We start from the raw sequence: 15,402 nt of genomic DNA on the forward strand, positions 1-15,402 counted from the left end.
TATAGTATGCCGTACGATATGGGCTATAGCCCATGGTCCAAAATGATGAGAAACGAGGCTAACTTTTTTTTTCAAAATTTCAAAAACATGGGCTATAACCCATCGTTTTTGTCATTTCGTCATTTTTTTCAAATCGTCAAAAATGATGAAAAACGGCGCGCTATAGTATGCCGTACGATATGGGCTATAGCCCATGGTCCAAAATGATGAGAAACGAGGCTAACTTTTTTTTTCAAAATTTCAAAAAACATGGGCTATAACCCATCGTTTTTGTCATTTTGTCATTTTTTTCAAATCCTCAAAAATGATGAAAACCGGCGCGCTATAGTATGCCGTACGATATGGGCTATAGCCCATGGTCCAAAATGATGAGAAACGAGGCTAACTTTTTTTTCTCAAAATTTCAAAAACATGGGCTATAACCCATCGTTTTTGTCATTTCGTAATTTTTTTCAAATCGTCAAAAATGATGAAAAACGGCGCGCTATAGTATGCCGTACGATATGGGCTATAGCCCATGGTCCAAAATGATGAGAAACGAGGCTAACTTTTTTTTTCAAAATTTCAAAAAACATGGGCTATAACCCATCGTTTTTGTCATTTTGTCATTTTTTTCAAATCCTCAAAAATGATGAAAAACGGCGCGCTATAGTATGCCGTACGATATGGGCTATAGCCCATGGTCCAAAATGATGAGAAACGAGGCTAACTTTTTTTTTCAAATTTTCAAAAACATGGGCTATAACCCATCGTTTTTGTCATTTCGTCATTTTTTTCAAATCGTCAAAAATGATGAAAAACGGCGCGCTATAGTATGCCGTACGATATGGGCTATAGCCCATGGTCCAAAATGATGAGAAACGAGGCTAACTTTTTTTTTCAAAATTTCAAAAAACATGGGCTATAACCCATCGTTTTTGTCATTTTGTCATTTTTTTCAAATCCTCAAAAATGATGAAAAACGGCGCGCTATAGTATGCCGTACGATATGGGCTATAGCCCATGGTCCAAAATGATGAGAAACGAGGCTAACTTTTTTTTTTAAATTTCAAAAAACATGGGCTATAACCCATCGTTTTTGTCATTTTGTCATTTTTTTCAAATCCTCAAAAATGATGAAAAACGGTGCGCTATAGTATGCCGTACGATATGGGCTAAAGCCCATGGTCCAAAATGATGAGAAACGAGGCTAACTTTTTTTTTCAAAATTTCAAAAACATGGGCTATAACCCATCGTTTTTGTCATTTCGTCATTTTTTTCAAATCGTCAAAAATGATGAAAAACGGCGCGCTATAGTATGCCGTACGATATGGGCTATAGCCCATGGTCCAAAATGATGAGAAACGAGGCTAACTTTTTTTTTCAAAATTTCAAAAAACATGGGCTATAACCCATCGTTTTTGTCATTTTGTCATTTTTTTCAAATCCTCAAAAATGATGAAAAACGGCGCGCTATAGTATGCCGTACGATATGGGCTAAAGCCCATGGTCCAAAATGATGAGAAACGAGGCTAACTTTTTTTTTCAAAATTTCAAAAACATGGGCTATAACCCATCGTTTTTGTCATTTCGTCATTTTTTTCAAATCGTCAAAAATGATGAAAAACGGCGCGCTATAGTATGCCGTACGATATGGGCTATAGCCCATGGTCCAAAATGATGAGAAACGAGGCTAACTTTTTTTTTCAAAATTTCAAAAAACATGGGCTATAACCCATCGTTTTTGTCATTTTGTCATTTTTTTCAAATCCTCAAAAATGATGAAAAACGGCGCGCTATAGTATGCCGTACGATATGGGCTATAGCCCATGGTCCAAAATGATGAGAAACGAGGCTAACTTTTTTTTTCAAAATTTCAAAAAACATGGGCTATAACCCATCGTTTTTGTCATTTTGTCATTTTTTTCAAATCCTCAAAAATGATGAAAAACGGCGCGCTATAGTATGCCGTACGATATGGGCTATAGCCCATGGTCCAAAATGATGAGAAACGAGGCTAACTTTTTTTCCCAAAATTTCAAAAACATGGGCTATAACCCATCGTTTTTGTCATTTTGTCATTTTTTTCAAATCGTCAAAAATGATGAAAAACAGCGCGCTATAGTATGCCGTACGATATGGGCTATAGCCCATGGTCCAAAATGATGAGAAACGAGGCTAACTTTTTTTTTCAAAATTTCAAAAAACATGGGCTATAACCCATCGTTTTTGTCATTTTGTCATTTTTTTCAAATCGTCAAAAATGATGAAAAACGGCGCGCTATAGTATGCCGTACGATATGGGCTATAGCCCATGGTCCAAAATGATGAGAAACGAGGCTAACTTTTTTTTTCAAAATTTCAAAAACATGGGCTATAACCCATCGTTTTTGTCATTTTGTCATTTTTTTCAAATCCTCAAAAATGATGAAAAACGGCGCGCTATAGTATGCCGTACGATATGGGCTATAGCCCATGGTCCAAAATGATGAGAAACGAGGCTAACTTTTTTTTTCAAAATTTCAAAAACATGGGCTATAACCCATCGTTTTTGTCATTTCGTCATTTTTTTCAAATCGTAAAAAATGATGAAAAACGGCGCGCTATAGTATGCCGTACGATATGGGCTATAGCCCATGGTCCAAAATGATGAGAAACGAGGCTAACTTTTTTTTTCAAAATTTCAAAAAACATGGGCTATAACCCATCGTTTTTGTCATTTTGTCATTTTTTTCAAATCCTCAAAAATGATGAAAAACGGCGCGCTATAGTATGCCGTACGATATGGGCTATAGCCCATGGTCCAAAATGATGAGAAACGAGGCTAACTTTTTTTTTTCAAAATTTCAAAAACATGGGCTATAACCCATCGTTTTTGTCATTTCGTCATTTTTTTCAAATCGTAAAAAATGATGAAAAACGGCGCGCTATAGTATGCCGTACGATATGGGCTATAGCCCATGGTCCAAAATGATGAGAAACGAGGCTAACTTTTTTTTTCAAAATTTCAAAAACATGGGCTATAACCCATCGTTTTTGTCATTTCGTCATTTTTTTCAAATCGTCAAAAATGATGAAAAACGGCGCGCTATAGTATGCCGTACGATATGGGCTATAGCCCATGGTCCAAAATGATGAGAAACGAGGCTAACTTTTTTTTTCAAAATTTCAAAAAACATGGGCTATAACCCATCGTTTTTGTCATTTTGTCATTTTTTTCAAATCCTCAAAAATGATGAAAAACGGCGCGCTATAGTATGCCGTACGATATGGGCTATAGCCCATGGTCCAAAATGATGAGAAACGAGGCTAACTTTTTTTTTCAAAATTTCAAAAAACATGGGCTATAACCCATCGTTTTTGTCATTTTGTCATTTTTTTCAAATCGTCAAAAATGATGAAAAACGGCGCGCTATAGTATGCCGTACGATATGGGCTATAGCCCATGGTCCAAAATGATGAGAAACGAGGCTAACTTTTTTTTTCAAAATTTCAAAAACATGGGCTATAACCCATCGTTTTTGTCATTTTGTCATTTTTTTCAAATCCTCAAAAATGATGAAAAACGGCGCGCTATAGTATGCCGTACGATATGGGCTATAGCCCATGGTCCAAAATGATGAGAAACGAGGCTAACTTTTTTTTTCAAAATTTCAAAAACATGGGCTATAACCCATCGTTTTTGTCATTTCGTCATTTTTTTCAAATCGTAAAAAATGATGAAAAACGGCGCGCTATAGTATGCCGTACGATATGGGCTATAGCCCATGGTCCAAAATGATGAGAAACGAGGCTAACTTTTTTTTTCAAAATTTCAAAAACATGGGCTATAACCCATCGTTTTTGTCATTTCGTCATTTTTTTCAAATCGTCAAAAATGATGAAAAACGGCGCGCTATAGTATGCCGTACGATATGGGCTATAGCCCATGGTCCAAAATGATGAGAAACGAGGCTAACTTTTTTTTTCAAAATTTCAAAAAACATGGGCTATAACCCATCGTTTTTGTCATTTTGTCATTTTTTTCAAATCGTCAAAAATGATGAAAAACAGCGCGCTATAGTATGCCGTACGATATGGGCTATAGCCCATGGTCCAAAATGATGAGAAACGAGGCTAACTTTTTTTTTCAAAATTTCAAAAAACATGGGCTATAACCCATCGTTTTTGTCATTTTGTCATTTTTTTCAAATCGTCAAAAATGATGAAAAACGGCGCGCTATAGTATGCCGTACGATATGGGCTATAGCCCATGGTCCAAAATGATGAGAAACGAGGCTAACTTTTTTTTTCAAAATTTCAAAAACATGGGCTATAACCCATCGTTTTTGTCATTTTGTCATTTTTTTCAAATCCTCAAAAATGATGAAAAACGGCGCGCTATAGTATGCCGTACGATATGGGCTATAGCCCATGGTCCAAAATGATGAGAAACGAGGCTAACTTTTTTTTTCAAAATTTCAAAAACATGGGCTATAACCCATCGTTTTTGTCATTTCGTCATTTTTTTTCAAATCGTAAAAAATGATGAAAAACGGCGCGCTATAGTATGCCGTACGATATGGGCTATAGCCCATGGTCCAAAATGATGAGAAACGAGGCTAACTTTTTTTTTCAAAATTTCAAAAAACATGGGCTATAACCCATCGTTTTTGTCATTTTGTCATTTTTTTCAAATCCTCAAAAATGATGAAAAACGGCGCGCTATAGTATGCCGTACGATATGGGCTATAGCCCATGGTCCAAAATGATGAGAAACGAGGCTAACTTTTTTTTTTCAAAATTTCAAAAACATGGGCTATAACCCATCGTTTTTGTCATTTCGTCATTTTTTTCAAATCGTAAAAAATGATGAAAAACGGCGCGCTATAGTATGCCGTACGATATGGGCTATAGCCCATGGTCCAAAATGATGAGAAACGAGGCTAACTTTTTTTTTCAAAATTTCAAAAACATGGGCTATAACCCATCGTTTTTGTCATTTCGTCATTTTTTTCAAATCGTCAAAAATGATGAAAAACGGCGCGCTATAGTATGCCGTACGATATGGGCTATAGCCCATGGTCCAAAATGATGAGAAACGAGGCTAACTTTTTTTTTCAAAATTTCAAAAAACATGGGCTATAACCCATCGTTTTTGTCATTTTGTCATTTTTTTCAAATCCTCAAAAATGATGAAAAACGGCGCGCTATAGTATGCCGTACGATATGGGCTATAGCCCATGGTCCAAAATGATGAGAAACGAGGCTAACTTTTTTTTTCAAAATTTCAAAAACATGGGCTATAACCCCTCGTTTTTGTCATTTCGTCATTTTTTTCAAATCGTCAAAAATGATGAAAAACGGCGCGCTATAGTATGCCGTACGATATGGGCTATAGCCCATGGTCCAAAATGATGAGAAACGAGGCTAACTTTTTTTCCCAAAATTTCAAAAACATGGGCTATAACCCATCGTTTTTGTCATTTTGTCATTTTTTTCAAATCGTCAAAAATGATGAAAAACAGCGCGCTATAGTATGCCGTACGATATGGGCTATAGCCCATGGTCCAAAATGATGAGAAACGAGGCTAACTTTTTTTTTCAAAATTTCAAAAAACATGGGCTATAACCCATCGTTTTTGTCATTTCGTCATTTTTTTCAAATCGTCAAAAATGATGAAAAACGGCGCGCTATAGTATGCCGTACGATATGGGCTATAGCCCATGGTCCAAAATGATGAGAAACGAGGCTAACTTTTTTTTTCAAAATTTCAAAAACATGGGCTATAACCCATCGTTTTTGTCATTTTGTCATTTTTTTCAAATCCTCAAAAATGATGAAAAACGGCGCGCTATAGTATGCCGTACGATATGGGCTATAGCCCATGGTCCAAAATGATGAGAAACGAGGCTAACTTTTTTTTTCAAAATTTCAAAAACATGGGCTATAACCCATCGTTTTTGTCATTTCGTCATTTTTTTCAAATCGTAAAAAATGATGAAAAACGGCGCGCTATAGTATGCCGTACGATATGGGCTATAGCCCATGGTCCAAAATGATGAGAAACGAGGCTAACTTTTTTTTTCAAAATTTCAAAAAACATGGGCTATAACCCATTGTTTTTGTCATTTTGTCATTTTTTTCAAATCCTCAAAAATGATGAAAAACGGCGCGCTATAGTATGCCGTACGATATGGGCTATAGCCCATGGTCCAAAATGATGAGAAACGAGGCTAACTTTTTTTTTCAAATTTTCAAAAACATGGGCTATAACCCATCGTTTTTGTCATTTCGTCATTTTTTTCAAATCGTAAAAAATGATGAAAAACGGCGCGCTATAGTATGCCGTACGATATGGGCTATAGCCCATGGTCCAAAATGATGAGAAACGAGGCTAACTTTTTTTTTCAAAATTTCAAAAACATGGGCTATAACCCATCGTTTTTGTCATTTCGTCATTTTTTTCAAATCGTCAAAAATGATGAAAAACGGCGCGCTATAGTATGCCGTACGATATGGGCTATAGCCCATGGTCCAAAATGATGAGAAACGAGGCTAACTTTTTTTTTCAAAATTTCAAAAAACATGGGCTATAACCCATCGTTTTTGTCATTTTGTCATTTTTTTCAAATCCTCAAAAATGATGAAAAACGGCGCGCTATAGTATGCCGTACGATATGGGCTATAGCCCATGGTCCAAAATGATGAGAAACGAGGCTAACTTTTTTTTTCAAAATTTCAAAAACATGGGCTATAACCCATCGTTTTTGTCATTTCGTCATTTTTTTCAAATCGTAAAAAATGATGAAAAACGGCGCGCTATAGTATGCCGTACGATATGGGCTATAGCCCATGGTCCAAAATGATGAGAAACGAGGCTAACTTTTTTTTTCAAAATTTCAAAGAACATGGGCTATAACCCATCGTTTTTGTAATTTTGTCATTTTTTTCAAATCCTCAAAAATGATGAAAAACGGCGTGCTATAGTATGCCGTACGATATGGGCTATAGCCCATGGTCCAAAATGATGAGAAACGAGGCTAACTTTTTTTTCCAAAATTTCAAAAACATGGGCTATAACCCATCGTTTTTGTCATTTCGTCATTTTTTTCAATTCGTCAAAAATGATGAAAAACGGCGCGCTATAGTATGCCGTACGATATGGGTTATAGCCCATGGTCCAAAATGATGAGAAACGAGGCTAACTTTTTTTTTCAAAATTTCAAAAAACATGGGCTATAACCCATCGTTTTTGTCATTTTGTCATTTTTTTCAAATCCTCAAAAATGATGAAAAACGGCGCGCTATAGTATGCCGTACGATATGGGCTATAGCCCATGGTCCAAAATGATGAGAAACGAGGCTAACTTTTTTTTTCAAAATTTCAAAAACATGGGCTATAACCCATCGTTTTTGTCATTTCGTCATTTTTTTCAAATCGTCAAAAATGATGAAAAACGGCGCGCTATAGTATGCCGTACGATATGGGCTATAGCCCATGGTCCAAAATGATGAGAAACGAGGCTAACTTTTTTTTTCAAAATTTCAAAAAACATGGGCTATAACCCATCGTTTTTGTCATTTTGTAATTTTTTTCAAAAGTACGGCATACTATAGCGCGCCGTTTTTCATCATTTTTGAGGATTTGAAAAAAATGACGAAATGACAAAAACGATGGGTTATAGGCTTATAGCCCATGTTTTTTGAAATTTTGAAAAAAAAAGTTAGCCTCGTTTCTCATCATTTTGGACCATGGGCTATAGCCCATATCGTACGGCATACTATAGCGCGCCGTTTTTCATCATTTTTGACGATTTGAAAAAAATGACAAAATGACAAAAACGATGGGTTATAGCCCATGTTTTTGAAATTTTGAAAAAAAAAGTTAGCCTCGTTTCTCATCATTTTGGACCATTGGCTATAGCCCATATCGTACGGCATACTATAGCGCGCCGTTTTTCATCATTTTTGAGGATTTGAAAAAAATGACGAAATGACAAAAACGATGGGTTATAGCCCATGTTTTTTGAAATTTTGAAAAAAAAAGTTAGCCTCGTTTCTCATCATTTTGGACCATGGGCTATAGCCCATATCGTACGGCATACTATAGCGCGCCGTTTTTCATCATTTTTGACGATTTGAAAAAAATGACGAAATGACAAAAACGATGGGTTATAGCCCATGTTTTTGAAATTTTGAAAAAAAAAGTTAGCCTCGTTTCTCATCATTTTGGACCATGGGCTATAGCCCATATCGTACGGCATACTATAGCGCGCCGTTTTTCATCATTTTTGAGGATTTGAAAAAAATGACAAAATGACAAAAACGATGGGTTATAGCCCATGTTTTTTGAAATTTTGGAAAAAAAAGTTAGCCTCGTTTCTCATCATTTTGGACCATGGGCTATAGCCCATATCGTACGGCATACTATAGCGCGCCGTTTTTCATCATTTTTGAGGATTTGAAAAAATGACGAAATGACAAAAACGATGGGTTATAGCCCATGTTTTTGAAATTTTGAAAAAAAAAGTTAGCCTCGTTTCTCATCATTTTGGACCATGGGCTATAGCCCATATCGTACGGCATACTATAGCGCGCCGTTTTTCATCATTTTTGAGGATTTGAAAAAAATGACAAAATGACAAAAACGATGGGTTATAGCCCATGTTTTTTGAAATTTTGAAAAAAAAAGTTAGCCTCGTTTCTCATCATTTTGGACCATGGGCTATAGCCCATATCGTACGGCATACTATAGCGCGCCGTTTTTCATCATTTTTGAGGATTTGAAAAAAATGACGAAATGACAAAAACGATGGGTTATAGCCCATGTTTTTGAAAATTTGAAAAAAAAAGTTAGCCTCGTTTCTCATCATTTTGGACCATGGGCTATAGCCCATATCGTACGGCATACTATAGCGCGCCGTTTTTCATCATTTTTGAGGATTTGAAAAAAATGACAAAATGACAAAAACGATGGGTTATAGCCCATGTTTTTTGAAATTTTGAAAAAAAAAGTTAGCCTCGTTTCTCATCATTTTGGACCATGGGCTATAGCCCATATCGTACGGCATATTATAGCGCGCCGTTTTTCATCATTTTTGACGATTTGAAAAAAATGACGAAATGACAAAAACGATGGGTTATAGCCCATGTTTTTGAAATTTTGAAAAAAAAAGTTAGCCTCGTTTCTCATCATTTTGGACCATGGGCTATAGCCCATATCGTACGGCATACTATAGCGCGCCGTTTATCATCATTTTTGAGGATTTGAAAAAAATGACGAAATGACAAAAACGATGGGTTATAGCCAATGTTTTTGAAATTTTGAAAAAAAAAGTTAGCCTCGTTTCTCATCATTTTGGACCATGGGCTATAGCCCATATCGTACGGCATACTATAGCGCGCCGTTTTTCATCATTTTTGAGGATTTGAAAAAAATGACGAAATGACAAAAACGATGGGTTATAGCCCATGTTTTTGAAATTTTGAAAAAAAAGGTTAGCCTCGTTTCTCATCATTTTGGACCATGGGCTATAGCCCATATCGTACGGCATACTATAGCGCGCCGTTTTTCATCATTTTTGAGGATTTGAAAAAAATGACGAAATGACAAAAACGATGGGTTATAGCCCATGTTTTTGAAATTTTGGAAAAAAAAGTTAGCCTCGTTTCTCATCATTTTGGACCATGGGCTATAGCCCATATCGTACGGCATACTATAGCGCGCCGTTTTTCATCATTTTTGAGGATTTGAAAAAAATGACAAAATGACAAAAACGATGGGTTATAGCCCATGTTTTTGAAATTTTGAAAAAAAAAGTTAGCCTCGTTTCTCATCATTTTGGACCATGGGCTATAGCCCATATCGTACGGCATACTATAGCGCGCTGTTTTTCATCATTTTTGACGATTTGAAAAAAATGACGAAATGACAAAAACGATGGGTTATAGCCCATGTTTTTGAAATTTTGAAAAAAAAAGTTAGCCTCGTTTCTCATCATTTTGGACCATGGGCTATAGCCCATATCGTACGGCATACTATAGCGCGCCGTTTTTCATCATTTTTGAGGATTTGAAAAAAATGACAAAATGACAAAAACGATGGGTTATAGCCCATGTTTTTTGAAATTTTGAAAAAAAAAAGTTAGCCTCGTTTCTCATCATTTTGGACCATGGGCTATAGCCCATATCGTACGGCATACTATAGCGCGCCGTTTTTCATCATTTTTGAGGATTTGAAAAAAATGACGAAATGACAAAAACGATGGGTTATAGCCCATGTTTTTGAAATTTTGAAAAAAAAAGTTAGCCTCGTTTCTCATCATTTTGGACCATGGGCTATAGCCCATATCGTACGGCATACTATAGCGCGCCGTTTTTCATCATTTTTGAGGATTTGAAAAAAATGACAAAATGACAAAAACGATGGGTTATAGCCCATGTTTTTGAAATTTTGAAAAAAAAAGTTAGCCTCGTTTCTCATCATTTTGGACCATGGGCTATAGCCCATATCGTACGGCATACTATAGCGCGCTGTTTTTCATCATTTTTGACGATTTGAAAAAAAAGACGAAATGACTAAAACGATGGGTTATAGCCCATGTTTTTGAAATTTTGGAAAAAAAAGTTAGCCACGTTTCTCATCATTTTGGACCATGGGCTATAGCCCATATCGTACGGCATACTATAGCGCGCCGTTTTTCAACATTTTTGAGGATTTGAAAAAAATGACAAAATGACAAAAACGATGGGTTATAGCCCATGTTTTTTGAAATTTTGAAAAAAAAAAGTTAGCCTCGTTTCTCATCATTTTGGACCATGGGCTATAGCCCATATCGTACGGCATACTATAGCGCGCCGTTTTTCATCATTTTTGACGATTTGAAAAAAATGACAAAATGACAAAAACGATGGGTTATAGCCCATGTTTTTGAAAATTTGAAAAAAAAAGTTAGCCTCGTTTCTCATCATTTTGGACCATGGGCTATAGCCCATATCGTACGGCATACTATAGCGCGCCGTTTTTCATCATTTTTGAGGATTTGAAAAAAATGACGAAATGACAAAAACGATGGGTTATAGCCCATGTTTTTGAAATTAAAAAAAAAAAGTTAGCCTTGTTTCTCATCATTTTGGACCATGGGCTATAGCCCATATCGTACGGCATACTATAGCGCGCCGTTTTTCATCATTTTTGAGGATTTGAAAAAAATGACAAAATGACAAAAACGATGGGTTATAGCCCATGTTTTTGAAAATTTGAAAAAAAAAGTTAGCCTCGTTTCTCATCATTTTGGACCATCGGCTATAGCCCATATCGTACGGCATACTATAGCGCGCCGTTTTTCATCATTTTTGACGATTTGAAAAAAATGACGAAATGACAAAAACGATGGGTTATAGCCCATGTTTTTGAAATTTTGAAAAAAAAAGTTAGCCTCGTTTCTCATCATTTTGGACCATGGGCTATAGCCCATATCGTACGGCATACTATAGCGCGCCGTTTATCATCATTTTTGAGGATTTGAAAAAAATGACGAAATGACAAAAACGATGGGTTATAGCCAATGTTTTTGAAATTTTGAAAAAAAAAGTTAGCCTCGTTTCTCATCATTTTGGACCATGGGCTATAGCCCATATCGTACGGCATACTATAGCGCGCCGTTTTTCATCATTTTTGAGGATTTGAAAAAAATGACGAAATGACAAAAACGATGGGTTATAGCCCATGTTTTTGAAATTTTGAAAAAAAAAGTTAGCCTCGTTTCTCATCATTTTGGACCATGGGCTATAGCCCATATCGTACGGCATACTATAGCGCGCCGTTTTTCATCATTTTTGAGGATTTGAAAAAAATGACGAAATGACAAAAACGATGGGTTATAGCCCATGTTTTTGAAATTTTGAAAAAAAAAGTTAGCCTCGTTTCTCATCATTTTGGACCATGGGCTATAGCCCATATCGTACGGCATACTATAGCGCGCCGTTTTTCATCATTTTTGAGGATTTGAAAAAAATGACAAAATGACAAAAACGATGGGTTATAGCCCATGTTTTTGAAATTTTGAAAAAAAAAGTTAGCCTCGTTTCTCATCATTTTGGACCATGGGCTATAGCCCATATCGTACGGCATACTATAGCGCGCTGTTTTTCATCATTTTTGACGATTTGAAAAAAATGACGAAATGACTAAAACGATGGGTTATAGCCCATGTTTTTGAAATTTTGGAAAAAAAAGTTAGCCACGTTTCTCATCATTTTGGACCATGGGCTATAGCCCATATCGTACGGCATACTATAGCGCGCCGTTTTTCAACATTTTTGAGGATTTGAAAAAAATGACAAAATGACAAAAACGATGGGTTATAGCCCATGTTTTTTGAAATTTTGAAAAAAAAAGTTAGCCTCGTTTCTCATCATTTTGGACCATGGGCTATAGCCCATATCGTACGGCATACTATAGCGCGCCGTTTTTCATCATTTTTGACGATTTGAAAAAAATGACAAAATGACAAAAACGATGGGTTATAGCCCATGTTTTTGAAAATTTGAAAAAAAAAGTTAGCCTCGTTTCTCATCATTTTGGACCATGGGCTATAGCCCATATCGTACGGCATACTATAGCGCGCCGTTTTTCATCATTTTTGAGGATTTGAAAAAAATGACGAAATGACAAAAACGATGGGTTATAGCCCATGTTTTTGAAATTAAAAAAAAAAAGTTAGCCTTGTTTCTCATCATTTTGGACCATGGGCTATAGCCCATATCGTACGGCATACTATAGCGCGCCGTTTTTCATCATTTTTGAGGATTTGAAAAAAATGACAAAATGACAAAAACGATGGGTTATAGCCCATGTTTTTGAAAATTTGGAAAAAAAAGTTAGCCTCGTTTCTCATCATTTTGGACCATCGGCTATAGCCCATATCGTACGGCATACTATAGCGCGCCGTTTTTCATCATTTTTGAGGATTTGAAAAAAATGACAAAATGACAAAAACGATGGGTTATAGCCCATGTTTTTTGAAATTTTGAAAAAAAAAGTTAGCCTCGTTTCTCATCATTTTGGACCATGGGCTATAGCCCATATCGTACGGCATACTATAGCGCGCCGTTTTTCATCATTTTTGAGGATTTGAAAAAAATGACAAAATGACAAAAACGATGGGTTATAGCCCATGTTTTTTGAAATTTTGAAAAAAAAAAGTTAGCCTCGTTTCTCATCATTTTGGACCATGGGCTATAGCCCATATCGTACGGCATACTATAGCGCGCCGTTTTTCATCATTTTTGAGGATTTGAAAAAAATTACGAAATGACAAAAACGATGGGTTATAGCCCATGTTTTTGAAATTTTGAAAAAAAAAGTTAGCCTCGTTTCTCATCATTTTGGACCATGGGCTATAGCCCATATCGTACGGCATACTATAGCGCGCCGTTTTTCATCATTTTTGAGGATTTGAAAAAAATGACGAAATGACAAAAACGATGGGTTATAGCCCATGTTTTTGAAATTTTGAAAAAAAAAGTTAGCCTCGTTTCTCATCATTTTGGACCATGGGCTATAGCCCATATCGTATGGCATACTATAGCGCGCCGTTTTTCATCATTTTTGAGGATTTGAAAAAATGACAAAATGACAAAAACGATGGGTTATAGCCCATGTTTTTGAAATTTTGAAAAAAAAAGTTAGCCTCGTTTCTCATCATTTTGGACCATGGGCTATAGCCCATATCGTACGGCATACTATAGCGCGCCGTTTTTCATCATTTTTGAGGATTTGAAAAAAATGACGAAATGACAAAAACGATGGGTTATAGCCCATGTTTTTGAAATTTTGAAAAAAAAAGTTAGCCTCGTTTCTCATCATTTTGGACCATGGGCTATAGCCCATATCGTACGGCATACTATAGCGCGCCGTTTTTCATCATTTTTGAGGATTTGAAAAAAATGACAAAATGACAAAAACGATGGGTTATATCCCATGTTTTTTGAAATTTTGGAAAAAAAAGTTAGCCTCGTTTCTCATCATTTTGGACCATGGGCTATAGCCCATATCGTACGGCATACTATAGCGCGCCGTTTTTCATCATTTTTGACGATTTGAAAAAAATGACAAAATGACAAAAACGATGGGTTATAGCCCATGTTTTTGAAATAAAAAAAAAAAAAGTTAGCCTCGTTTCTCATCATTTTGGACCATGGGCTATAGCCCATATCGTACGGCATACTATAGCGCGCCGTTTTTCATCATTTTTGAGGATTTGAAAAAAATGACAAAATGACAAAAACGATGGGTTATAGCCCATGTTTTTTGAAATTTTGAAAAAAAAAGTTAGCCTCGTTTCTCATCATTTTGGACCATGGGCTATAGCCCATATCGTACGGCATACTATAGCGCGCCGTTTTTCATAATTTTTGACGATTTGAAAAAAATGACGAAATGACAAAAACGATGGGTTATAGCCCATGTTTTTGAAATTTTGAAAAAAAAAGTTAGCCTCGTTTCTCATCATTTTGGACCATATCGTACGGCATACTATAGCGCGCCGTTTTTCATCATTTTTGAGGATTTGAAAAAAATGACAAAATGACAAAAACGATGGGTTATAGCCCATGTTTTTGAAAATTTGAAAAAAAAAGTTAGCCTCGTTTCTCATCATTTTGGACCATCGGCTATAGCCCATATCGTACGGCATACTATAGCGCGCCGTTTTTCATCATTTTTGAGGATTTGAAAAAAATGACAAAATGACAAAAACGATGGGTTATAGCCCATGTTTTTTGAAATTTTGAAAAAAAAAGTTAGCCTCGTTTCTCATCATTTTGGACCATGGGCTATAGCCCATATCGTACGGCATACTATAGCGCGCCGTTTTTCATCATTTTTGAGGATTTGAAAAAAATGACAAAATGACAAAAACGATGGGTTATAGCCCATGTTTTTTGAAATTTTGAAAAAAAAAAGTTAGCCTCGTTTCTCATCATTTTGGACCATGGGCTATAGCCCATATCGTACGGCATACTATAGCGCGCTTTTTTTCATCATTTTTGACGATTTGAAAAAAATGACGAAATGACAAAAACGATGGGTTATAGCCCATGTTTTTGAAAAAAAAAGTTAGCCTCGTTTCTCATCATTTTGGACCATGGGCTATAGCCCATATCGTACGGCATACTATAGCGCGCCGTTTTTCATCATTTTTGACGATTTGAAAAAAATGACGAAATGACAAAAACGATGGGTTATAGCCCATGTTTTTGAAATTTTGAAAAAAAAAGTTAGCCTCGTTTCTCATCATTTTGGACCATGGGCTATAGCCCATATCGTACGGCATACTATAACGCGCTGTTTTTCATTATTTTTGACGATTTGAAAAAAATGACGAAATGACAAAAACGATGGGTTATAGCCCATGTTTTTGAAATTTTGAAAAAA

The sequence above is a fragment of the Protomyctophum bolini genome (genome assembly GCF_963924005.1).
Source record: "Protomyctophum bolini genome assembly, chromosome: 13".
In the NCBI taxonomy this organism is placed as follows: domain Eukaryota; kingdom Metazoa; phylum Chordata; class Actinopteri; order Myctophiformes; family Myctophidae; genus Protomyctophum; species Protomyctophum bolini.